At 30.2% G+C, this 12,043-nt stretch overlaps 1 protein-coding gene across 2 annotated transcripts in view; it reads right to left on the bottom strand.

Moving 5' to 3' along the window:
* Positions 1-9,857, bottom strand: part of LOC132904614 (uncharacterized) — a 344,019-nt gene extending 334,162 nt beyond the window's left edge. For both annotated transcript variants that reach the window (XM_060955275.1, XM_060955276.1), the window contains exon 1: positions 9,474-9,857. The gene's annotated coding sequence lies outside the window, so the exon portion shown is untranslated. The remainder of the gene's footprint in view (positions 1-9,473) is intronic.
* Between the last annotated feature and the right edge of the window lie 2,186 nt (positions 9,858-12,043).

Here is a 12,043-nt window from a genome sequence, read left to right as displayed (position 1 = left end):
GGCTTTTCAGTTTGCTGTCCCTGGAGCACGATATTCCATGCCTTCTCATTTTTCTCAATAGCTAATATCGCTTCCCGCATACGTTATATATCGAACACTTATTACATTACAGGAATTCATAGATAAAAATTTTACGACGTGAATTACAGCTTGGAAAATTGCACAATTTTCCATTTAATACACTGTTACTGTGGCATGGAACAAAAAATCACAAGTAGCTTTTATCGTTTTAATGAAAATTAATAACTAATCTTTAGTCATTTGAATTGATCTTTTTATCCTTTCTCCTAAATATATATATTTTGTTCATTTCGAAACAAATAGGAAGCAATTTGTAAACATTTTCATGGATTAATAATTATTCAGTAATTATCAGTTGTATGTAAATATCATAATATCAATAAAAATGGTAAAATGTATTTTTGGCATGTTAAAAGTCATAATGTTTTTTTGATTGATTTATTGTGGCATAATTAAAAAAACAATAGTTTACATATATATTTAAAGAATTTGAATTCTTAAAGATAGAACCTTTCTAATTTAGCTAAATTAGTTTGATATAGAATGGTATTGTTAATGTTATAAGATCTCTTATCTAATGTTTCCTTTTTAGGTGTTTAACTTTTTATTCATCACCTTCATTACTTTGACGTGGAACTATTAGAGACAGAAATCTATTATTTTTATACCGACTTCGAAAAAGGAGGAAGGTATCTCAATTCGATGGGTATATTCTTCTTTTTTATTTCTCATTCCTTTCATCTTTATTCTTTTTGTATCTATCATGCATATACAGTTATACAATGTTTTTTGTACACTATCTTTCTTTGCAAAAATCTAATTTTTATGTATGTTCGTCGATTTCTCTCGATTGGATTAAGCTATCGAGATCAAACCTTTTACATCATGTAGAAATAGTAAATTTTTTCGATTCCTCCGTTCTTAAACCATTGTTGTTGCAAGTTACCTATTATTCATCAATGTCATATCAATTTGTCTGATCTTTCCCCCACAAAATCGCCACTGGGAGCGATGGGACTGAACAATTTCTTTGCAAAATTGTCTCTGGAAGCGTAGTCTGTCCGTTCTTGTACGTAGACTCGTTGCTCAAAGTTGATTTGATTCGTGTTTTCTGATTACGAACTCCTCGTTTCAAGTATACCTGGGTTGGTCGTAGGAAGTAGATTTCAGTTGTTTCTTCGCGAAAGAAGCCTTTGCATTACTGCAAGTGTTGTTTCGTCATGCAGTTTATTGAGAATTGTGTTTGGTACTAAGTCGTATATGGTTAAATCGTCTAAACTTTTCACGATTAAGAGCGACGTAGATTTGGCCCTTTACAAAATTATCTTCACCAGTATCAATTACAGTATAGTTGTACCTTCTAATTAATGTATATAGTTACTTAATAATATTTCAGCTTAGGATGGACGGTAACATTTTTCGCTCAACGTCTCCACTACCTGCCGTGTTACACAACGTTCCACATTTGAAATATTGCTGTTACTGGAGATTTCGGAATGTAGCTACCGATATCTTTGAATCTGATTGCAACAGATTCATCGTCAAATTTTAGAAGTACTGAGTGCGTCAATTTTCCCTCTTTCAGCTGATCTCCTTTAAGTACTGGCCATGTAAATTTGTCTATGATTCCCATGAAAGCATTCATCAAACCATGGGAAATTAATATGTTTCATTACAACATAACTCGTGATCAACTGAGGAGTACGCGTTTTGAACCCTGAAAGTACCGGACGATTTTTGAACCGGCACCTCTGCAACTTGATTTATTCGTAATTGTATGTCCTTATTACAGCGAGGTCTCTGGTATTTCGCAGTGTACCTTAAACTGTAGGTCACACATGTCCTTCAATTGTACTAGAAGTAATTGTTGCTTACTCTCGGAGCACGTACTAAGACATTAAATTAGTAGTGTCTTGGTGCTATCCTAGAGTACTAGAACCCGTGTAACGCTAGTACCACAATGACATATCTGGTATAGTGTATAACCTAAAGTAGTCAATAATGACCTCGTAGTCGATGCGATTATAAATAAGTAATGCAAAAAAAAATAAATTGTGAACGCCCCGCTAACATTATTGAATGCAACAGTCCTTCGCAATTGCTCCTTCTTTATATACTTAATTCAAAACTGCTTCAGTAATTAGCTGTACATAAGCGAGTTACAAACATTGTTCTTTAGATTCGTTTTCAAGCATAAGTCTACTTCCAGTGCGAGATGGTATATGACACAATATTAAGTTATAGAAATATCCTTCTCCATCACTGTTCGAGGGATAATATGTGAGGTTTATTCCTCATTTGCATGCAAGGCTAAACAGCCTAATGAGAATCAAGAATTGAAGTCTTTTTAACGACAATGAAGATTATTTTATGTTGACCCTGTAATATTGATCATTATACTAAAAAATGTAAAATAAAAGATAATGGAAGATTTATTGCGAAAAAGATTTTCCGACTTGGAAATGCGCTAAAAGATATGATAAAATGTCTATCTGATTTATATTTTATTTGGACACATATACGATAACAGCTAAGGTCATTCATCACTTACTAAACAGCATATTAAATATATTACAACCTTTTCGAAGACGGCGCAAAATTAAAAATATTATTAATTTATAGCTTATTTCCATTTCTAATGGTATAGCATCAGTAATTGTAACGATTGTATCTTAAGCCAGTGACAAGTTTAATGTATATATAATTAAGATAACATGTGCACTATTACTACACTGACCGCAATTTGTATCAGTATGGATATAAGCAAGAGTTTTCAATTTGGCCATTACTAAGACTTGCTCTTGCTGACTGTGTTACAATACATCGCAATTTAATGCAATTAGGTATAAATTTGTTGAAATTTGAATAATATATATGTCGGGTTATCATTGGAGTTAGGGGCGTATAATGAATCTTTACGTGAATTGGCCAATTGGTTATTATGTACTATCGATGATACTTATTAATACAAATATGATTATTACAGAGTTTAGCAAGTAATAGCGGCGATTGGATAGTCGAGAAGTCGATGACAATGAGTTTAGGTTCGACAACGAATCCACGGTCCATGGGATGACGAATGCGGATTTCCACAGTCTAAGTCGAACTCGACTTACTGATCCACGATTTGGGTGTGACTCAACGTACTTGTCCGCGGTGTAGGTAGAACTTATTTGACTAAACCTCAGTCCAAGTGAAACTACCCTTATATACTCCTCTCCGTATCTCTCTGTATCCCTCGGGTCAATCTTTGTTTTTAAGGAGAGCTATTTAATTACTCCATACCTCTGTTAGGTACGCGTCTCTCCCGTGACTGTGGCTACGTTCAGCAACCCGTTATGTCACTTCGAGCCCAAGCCCGCTGTCATAAATCTCGGGCAAACATAATTGGATTAAATCATAAACAGCTATTTCTTAGTTTTATTATCTAAGTACGGCTACGATAAAAAGTCTGGACTAAAGTATCGGGGACCTTCCCAAACATTCCAAAAGAAAGGCCCCGATGTCCTTTCATCTCTGACATAAATAAATATAAACGAGTTTAAATATTATAGTGTGGTGCTCAAGCATTGTTATACCAGAAGCACTTTACGACATTTTGCGCCGCCTTCAAGAAGGTTGTGATACATTTAATATGCTGTTTAGTAAGTAAATCTTTGCTGCATACGTGTCTACGTAAAATACAAATAAAATAAAAATTATTGCTTATAATAATTGCTGAAAATATATAATAGTTTAAAATCGATAATATTTTTTTAACAAGAAATCTTTTACAATTGATACAATATCTGTGAAGTTTATACAGTAAATTCTTTTCCTTGGATCACAAAATTTATGCAATGATTTGTAAATTATCGAGAATTAGAATAAGGATTTCAATAAATATTTTGCATTTTCGAATACTGTTCCGAAGTAAGTTATACAAAATGCATGAAAATAACCGATAAATTACACCAACAACTGAATTACAGGAATCCAACCAACCAATGTCACGCTCATATTTCACGTTTTTCTTTCGATTCATGCGCGGTGTACAGTCTAAGCATTAATGCCCTATTGTTGCCCATACATCACCGGATTTTTCCTCCGAAAAAAGTGATTTATCTCCGACAATGTATAAGTCTCGTTCAAACTCGAACGAACCAGGCAACAACGCGCGAACTATGGCAACCTTAGAGCGCCTTGCTACAAAAATTTCTGCATAATATCAAGAGAGAATAGGATAACAATCTCCCTGCCGTAAATTACGGTCTTTATTCACGTTTCAAGCAAATTACGTTGGACGAGAATTCATAAATTCACTGCTCTCCTAGATCGCGTCTGGTTACGTAGCTATTTGCGTTATACATATATGTATTCCTGTTCCACCTACGGTCTGTCTTGAATGTTTAAAAAATCTTCACAAGAAACTTTGTGACGCGTGTCCCGTCTGAAATGAATCTATGTAGTTCCCTTGCAAAAACAATGTCGAACTTTTGTTTCGAAGTAATACGGTGAAAACCGTACTATAGGTAGTCGAAGATTTTCGGGATGAAAATACCTAGGTGATATTCCGCAAGGTGTTTTTGTAGAAATGGAATCGTTTTTTCGATGATACACTATCAATCAAAAGTATTCGAACATCTATACGCTTATTTTTGACAAGATATAATTTAATTAAATTATTTAATTAAATTATTTAATTAAATCTATAATTATAGATTGTATATAATTTGATTAATTGTAGCTATCTATAGCATTATTTTTTTATTATGATATGGTAAAAGATTATTTAAAACATTATTAAATATGCAGCAAAATATCAATATTTACAAAAAATTAAATTATAATATAACTTTTTAACAAAATTTGTGACAAAATATTCTTCAAAAGTACTTTAGCATTAAATTATTAGGTTGGCCAATTATTAGGTTGCAGGGAAGATGGGGATTTTTATAAACATGTGATTTTGATACTGCTCGAAAAATGCGAAAAGATTATAAATCAAAATGGGCAATACAATATTGAATAAAAATATTTCCTTTTATTTAAAAAATCACTTATTTACATGTGAGAAACTGCATGGCCTTTTTGACCAACTAATACATATCTGTTCTCCGAGACAATATAGATCAGATAAAAAAGGTCCTCCTAAGCCCATGAAAAGACTATCGTTAGTTCGAACAGTAATATTTAAGAAATTTGAATAAAAACTATAGTAGGCACATTCACGAATTGCGTATTCAATTTTAATTTACCGTTAACTAATGCTTAAACAAATAATCAAAATTGATTATTAGCTGAGTATATAACAAGATTTTTTTTTATTTTATTTTGTTTTTTACAATTTGTCCTGAAGGACATTTGGTAAAGTGTTATATCTCATTGGCAAATAAAAAAATAAAATAAAATAAATATAGCATGTGGGTGGCCACCCCCAGCGGGGAGCCAGCTTCGTGTTTTCTAAGTTATATCTTTTATGATATATAACAAGATGATAAATATTAATTTTAGCCATTTTTTCACTACTTTATACATTTTAATTGTTGCTATAAGTCGGCTAAGGTATCCGGCTGCTTATGAGCGCCAGTGTAGCTTTGTAATGGACTGTTCAGAATATTTAGAATGTTTCCAATCAGACGATTTTATTTAATATATTTATATACGATATATTTGATGATATTTGCAAGAAAGTTCTTATATATTTCAATGAGAAATAGATACAAAATATTCTTTCACGATAAAAAATTGAGTACTTCAGAAGCTTGGAAAAGTTACTTTAAAGAATTTGCTGCTATAAGAGAGGAAGGGATCATTGTTTAATGGTATACTAGTTCTATACATACAGATATAGTAAATTTCATGAAATATCTTTTAAATGCCATTAGCAACTTCCTGAACTATCCAATGTTTTTGGTGAGAATTTGTAAAGAATGAAGGTAATATAATTGACAAGATTATATCATGTTATGGTAGTATCGAAGTACTCGAATAATTTCTTTCTTCGCTTGTGTTGCTTGGTGTCTTTTTTTAATCTTTGTATAATAAATTTTATTATTTTTATAACTCCTACTTGTAGTAAAACCATTATGATTAACGAGATCGTAGCAATTTATGTTAGTATTGATTATTTGTTTTTTGGTTTCATTGATTTCTGTCTGTCTAGTTTATTTTGATTTCTGTTATTCTTATGGTTGATATGATAATTCTAATGCGCAGAAACAGTACTATAGTTAAAAAAATTTTAGCGTTATTGCTTAACACTTTAACTGCCACGGTGGTCATATATGACCACTTATGGTTTCTCCTGTGACGCCACGGTGGTCATTGATGACCGGAGCGCTTGAACTTCTTACAATTGTAAAAACCGAATGAAAATTCACAGTTAGGGTATTTTGAATATAACCGATAAATAGAATATATTTTGGAATAAAAATAAAAAATAAAAATTGAACAATTAAACATTTTTATTAGAACATCAATAAATAAAAAATCAGAACAAATCTTGCATCTAACGGTGCACGGTGTTAAAGATTGTGGTGTCCTGAGCGAAACATGTGATTTCGGCGTGGCAGTCAAAGTGTTAATAACGAATGAATTATGATCGGATAAAATAAATTAAAGCATATATACTTTGACAACATATTAAGGAATTAGCGAAATCAGAGGTGGCTGCCTTATTGTGGATTTTTCCTAAATTAAAAGAGACTAAAAATATAACAGGAAATTTAAAAGATTATGGCGATATTACTTTCTTTGAAGCCTGCAAAGATGCTCCAAATAACTTATTAATATAAAATTGCCATCTTAGATTATTTTCATCACATCAGTCACTAAAAATATGAATGTTATACATATAGTGATTCATTAATAAATTTACACGTAATAGCACTAGAAAAGTTGATGATTAGACGACTTTTATGAAATTTTTACAAATATACTGCATTATACATTAAATATACAATTTTAATATACAATATATATAATTTAGTTATGTATATATAATTTAAATATACAATATTATAATTATACAATATATTATATTAATATAATTAATTATATTATAATATATTATATTAATATAATTAATATAATATATTAATTATACAAGTATACTGCATTTTGAAATTTGTTTAACGCAATCAGTTGACTAAAATTATTTTGGAATAATAATATGACTTTCTGGGAAACTATAAGTAAATGAATCAGTTTGAAATAATAATATGACATTCTAAAAGTAATGTTATGGAAATCCCACCGTGCACAAGTAGGGAAAGACTCAAATAAAGCAAATAGTTCCAGAATTTATAAACCAACAATCTACGGAGCACGCATAGAATAATAATTATTAAATTTTGTTATCCACTGTTTGCTTTAAGCTATTCATATTCTACAATGCGATGATCAACGACTTTACAATTATTCGGAGAAAGCTAATTATTTCACCAAACTTAATATAAAGAACTAAATTTATATTATACTATTTTATTAATAATTATCATAACTTTAATTATAATTTTTAATTTTCTGAATTTCATAATGAATATGTATTATTATACTTTACTAATGTATTAATAAGTAATTTCATAAACGGTGCTAACTTGTTAATTTTTTAAACAGAGGCGTAAAAATAATGATTCTCTGACAATTACAAACTTTATTTATGTTAATGACATTTTTACTGTACGTTGTTACATAAATTTTATTTAAACATATCAGTTATTAACTGATATTATATAATATTATTATATAATAATAATATTATAATTATTATTATATAATATTATATAATTATAATAATAATAATATTATTATTATTATATAATATTAATTCCCTTTCATATTTTAAAAGATAATATTCCAGTACTTTGTAAAATTTATCCAAGAAAAAATCATTTAAAATATTAATTACTGCAATTAACACACTAAGCGCTTATAAATACTAAATAAAAAGAACTGTAATTCAAAGATGAAAATGGATGTATCTGTGTAACCAGAAAACAGGTAGATCCGGTTTCGCATTTAATGAACGTGTCATATCAAAGAACTATATTTTTTAAGATAAATGTTTATTAATCATACATATGTAGTAACGTCACTAAAATTAATATCCACATCGAAATTTAATAAAGTAAAATTTCCAAATTTATTCATAATTTTAATTTTAAATACTAGAAATTAATATTTATAAAAATTCTTAAATTATTTACGAAAAATTACATTAATAAAAAGTATTTGAAATAGTTTTAGGAATATCATTTCATCTTTATCCGGTGAAATTGAACATCCAATTTGCTATAAGTGATTAATTGAAATGAGCTGGATAAGAGCAGTTATCGAACTTGTAATTTTAATTGCAGGATTTCTACATTATCCAGTCTAGAAGTAATTCAGTCAATTTTCATCTTTCTATGAGATTCCCTGTAATTCTTGGATCAATGTCCACGAGGAATTTAATGACGAACAGAGTAAGTCAAAGAGGGATCAAAGTTACCATCAATTCCATTCCCTTGACAAGTTCTAATCCCTTTATTAAATGCGATAAACAATATAAAATTTTCCATAATACACATTCTCCAACAATTTGTTCAAGTATTATTTCAATCATAGATCTAAATATTTCGAAAGGAGCACCAATGATACGAGAAACAATCTACATATACGAATAAGAACGTGAAGAAAGGTTTTCTGAAATAGACTTGCCCATAAACTCCATTTATATAAAATCATTTTCGTCGAATTCTTTCACAAAATTCATTTTCTAAACAAGCATGTTGTTTCTTTTTTAATAGATACAGATTTCATGTATATTCATTACTGTTAAATCACACGAGGGTAAACATTTTGATGCAAAATCGATAAACAATTTCAACACAGGTATTTTCAGAAACCTCGGTTTACAAAATTCGCGTTCTAACTCGAATGCAAGCATATTTCGTGGATAATTACGAACTTCTGATAGACCTGTTCATTACTGTTAAGTCTTATCGATACGAGACGACGAATATTTTGATACAAACGTAATAGGCAAGTTCATTTTATAAAATTCGATGCATCAAGCTTATTTTCTAAATGAAATAAAAAGACGTTATTCCACTTTAAAATAATTATTATAGATAATTAGATTCATTTATCGGCGTGGAATGTTACCAATAGCACCAAAACATCTCGATATAAACGAATTCAACTTAGACAATTCAATTTCTAAATAAAACACAAGCATGTTATCTTTGTTTTTTTAATAATTATAGACTTCTTATAAATTCGTTGACCATCGTTAAATCTTACAAGTAATAACAAAAGTTTCGATACAAAGGTAAATTCTACCGTACTATCAATTAATCGGTGGATTCTTGAAAAAACACAGTTCAATTAAAATTTGTCACCAATCAGTGACAATGATCGGCGCGTGCTGTATAGAAAAGTGGTGTGAAAAAGGACGAAGGAGTCGATGTGACAAACGTATTGCTTACCTTTATCTTGTGGAACCATTGGTCACGGGCGTGCCATTGGAATGCCTAACTTCCCACACACCGCGTCTATCTCGCGCAGGTAACAGTCGTATATGGCAAATTGGTTAAACGGAAAGCGATATCACACCCCCGAGAAGCTGAACTCGTTTCGGAATTTTAAGGAATAAACTGACAACCACCGGTCCCTCAACTATCCGTTCATGCCGCGTATTATACCTCGTCAGCCGTTCATTATGCCGTATTGTTCTAGTCGAACAGAATCGGATTTTTCCTCGAATCGACTGCCCTATCAAATGTACATATTTGTTGCCATCTTAGATATTGTGTCCCGTAGAATGTCCAGACGTGAACGCGTTTCGGGACCGGCACCGACTAAACTCCTGCTGACTAGCAACCCGTGAGGACAATCGTGCCCCTGGCTCCTGCGCTTAATATTTCTTGGTCAGAGACGCCAATCGTTCGCTCTAAGAAATTACAGTTTTACCGATTGTAGATATATGAGAAAGTGTGAAAGAAAAATCATAGTGGAATCTGTGCAAAAATGAAAGTAGATACAAAAGTATCGATTGTTGCAGAGATAGAAATCTGTATTATTGACAGACAAATTTCTATTTTAGTCAAAGTCGATATGGCAGAGAATGATAAATAATGTTTTCTTCTGTATCGATGCGTACTTTAAATGCTTATCATCGGATCATTACAACTTTCTACATCTCATTCACGTGTTGGAATTATAAGTAACTGTAGTAACTTTGGAAAGCATCATCGAAATCATATTAGTCTGGCAATCATCCTCGTTTAATTTCCATACAGTTGGTATAATTTAAAGAAACATTTTCTCATATATGTATGATATATATGCATATATGTACCGATTTATTAAGCTTTCTAGAATCAGTATTTAGAATCTCATGTACCTCGAAAGATAATAAATCTACAATGTAAGAACTTTATGTAAAAGTTAATGTAACGTCACATAACTTTTTATAAGAAGATTTTATAAGGAGATTTAGTAAATAAAAAGCTAAGTATCTTTTAAATTTTTATAATTGTAAATTGCAATTTTATTATTGTCATTGGGTTTTAAAAATGATTTACATTTGTTTTGTTGTAATATTTTATTATATGTTGCTGTAACGATTATAAAAAGTAGAATATATATAGCAGTTTGATTTATCCGTAATTTGTTGCTTTAAACTACATTTTGTCAGGAATAAGCAAGTATCTGAACAGTGATATATATATTATTTTATGCAACAAAAAATTAGAGTAATAATTTAAATAAGCATTTACCACGAAAAATATTAATAAATATTAGTAAAAAAATATATTATACGTATTATATGGAGTGTAAGAATCCTATGAAATCGGACGTTGTTTTTTTAATTTAATATTCAAAGAATTAATAAATTTTTTATTATTCTTTAAATAATAATTTATTAGCTCTACAATAAGGATCAAGATTTTAGTTTAACTTCTCTACTGACACACTCATATGTTGCCCCGATTCAATTATTTCAGTAATATTGTCCGACGATTGCAATATTGTCTACAATTTGTTCATTAAAAATTACACTTTTTCTGTCGCCTTTTGTCTAGAAACAGTACCTATTTGTTTCAATTTTACATTTCATTCAAAATAATCTTTTATTTCAGTCACATGTAAACCACACTTTAATGTTTGTATCGTCAAACGCACTCCGAATTTTTCGAATCAGTTTGTTTATATTTATATTATTTAATTTTCAACAAATTTACATGTAATTGCATTAAATTGCAATATATCGTAACACAAAGTCACTAAAAACGTTTTAATATTGGCCAAATTGAAAGTGCCGCTTGTATCCGTGCAGATATAAATTACGCTGAATGTATTAATAGTGTACAGATTAATGGAATTAAATATACGATGTACATTTATATACAGCACTAACTTGAGATACAATCGCCACGATTACTCATGTTATACAATTACAAATTAAAAAATACAATACAAAATACAAAAATTACAAATAAAAAATATGTTTCAATAAAATACAAATAAAATAGAAATTATTCGATACTTTTTAGCGCTTTTCGAAAAAAGATCTTTTATTTCATATTTTTTGGTGAAACTGTTAAAAAATAGCAACTGGAAGGTCATGAAGATGTTGAACGAAGAATGTCGCTAATTATCGTAAGCATAAATTATTATAAGAGACACTATACATCATATACTAAATAGACCTGTAATTGACCTTAACAGAAGAACAAATTTTGCAAAGGGACGAGTTTATGTGGCCCTTAGGCGTGTGAGAAATTTATGCGACCTAGCTATATTTGATGTAGCACCGCACAAAATTTCCAATAAACCGCATGACGAGAGAACAGCTTGCAGAAATGCAAAGATTAAAATTGCTTTCGCAAAGAAACAGCTGAACAGACCTAAAAACAGACCTAAGTATGCTTAAAACTACACGGGTCAAACGATCTTCGAGAGACGATCCGAATTTTACCGCTACCAGCGATGAATTTGTAGAGGAGACACTGATATAATGAAATAAAATCGATGAATAGCAATATATAATTAA

The sequence above is a fragment of the Bombus pascuorum genome, chromosome 2, assembly GCF_905332965.1.
Source record: "Bombus pascuorum chromosome 2, iyBomPasc1.1, whole genome shotgun sequence".
NCBI classification, from domain to species: domain Eukaryota; kingdom Metazoa; phylum Arthropoda; class Insecta; order Hymenoptera; family Apidae; genus Bombus; species Bombus pascuorum.
This window is presented reverse-complemented; position numbering and strand designations above follow the sequence as displayed.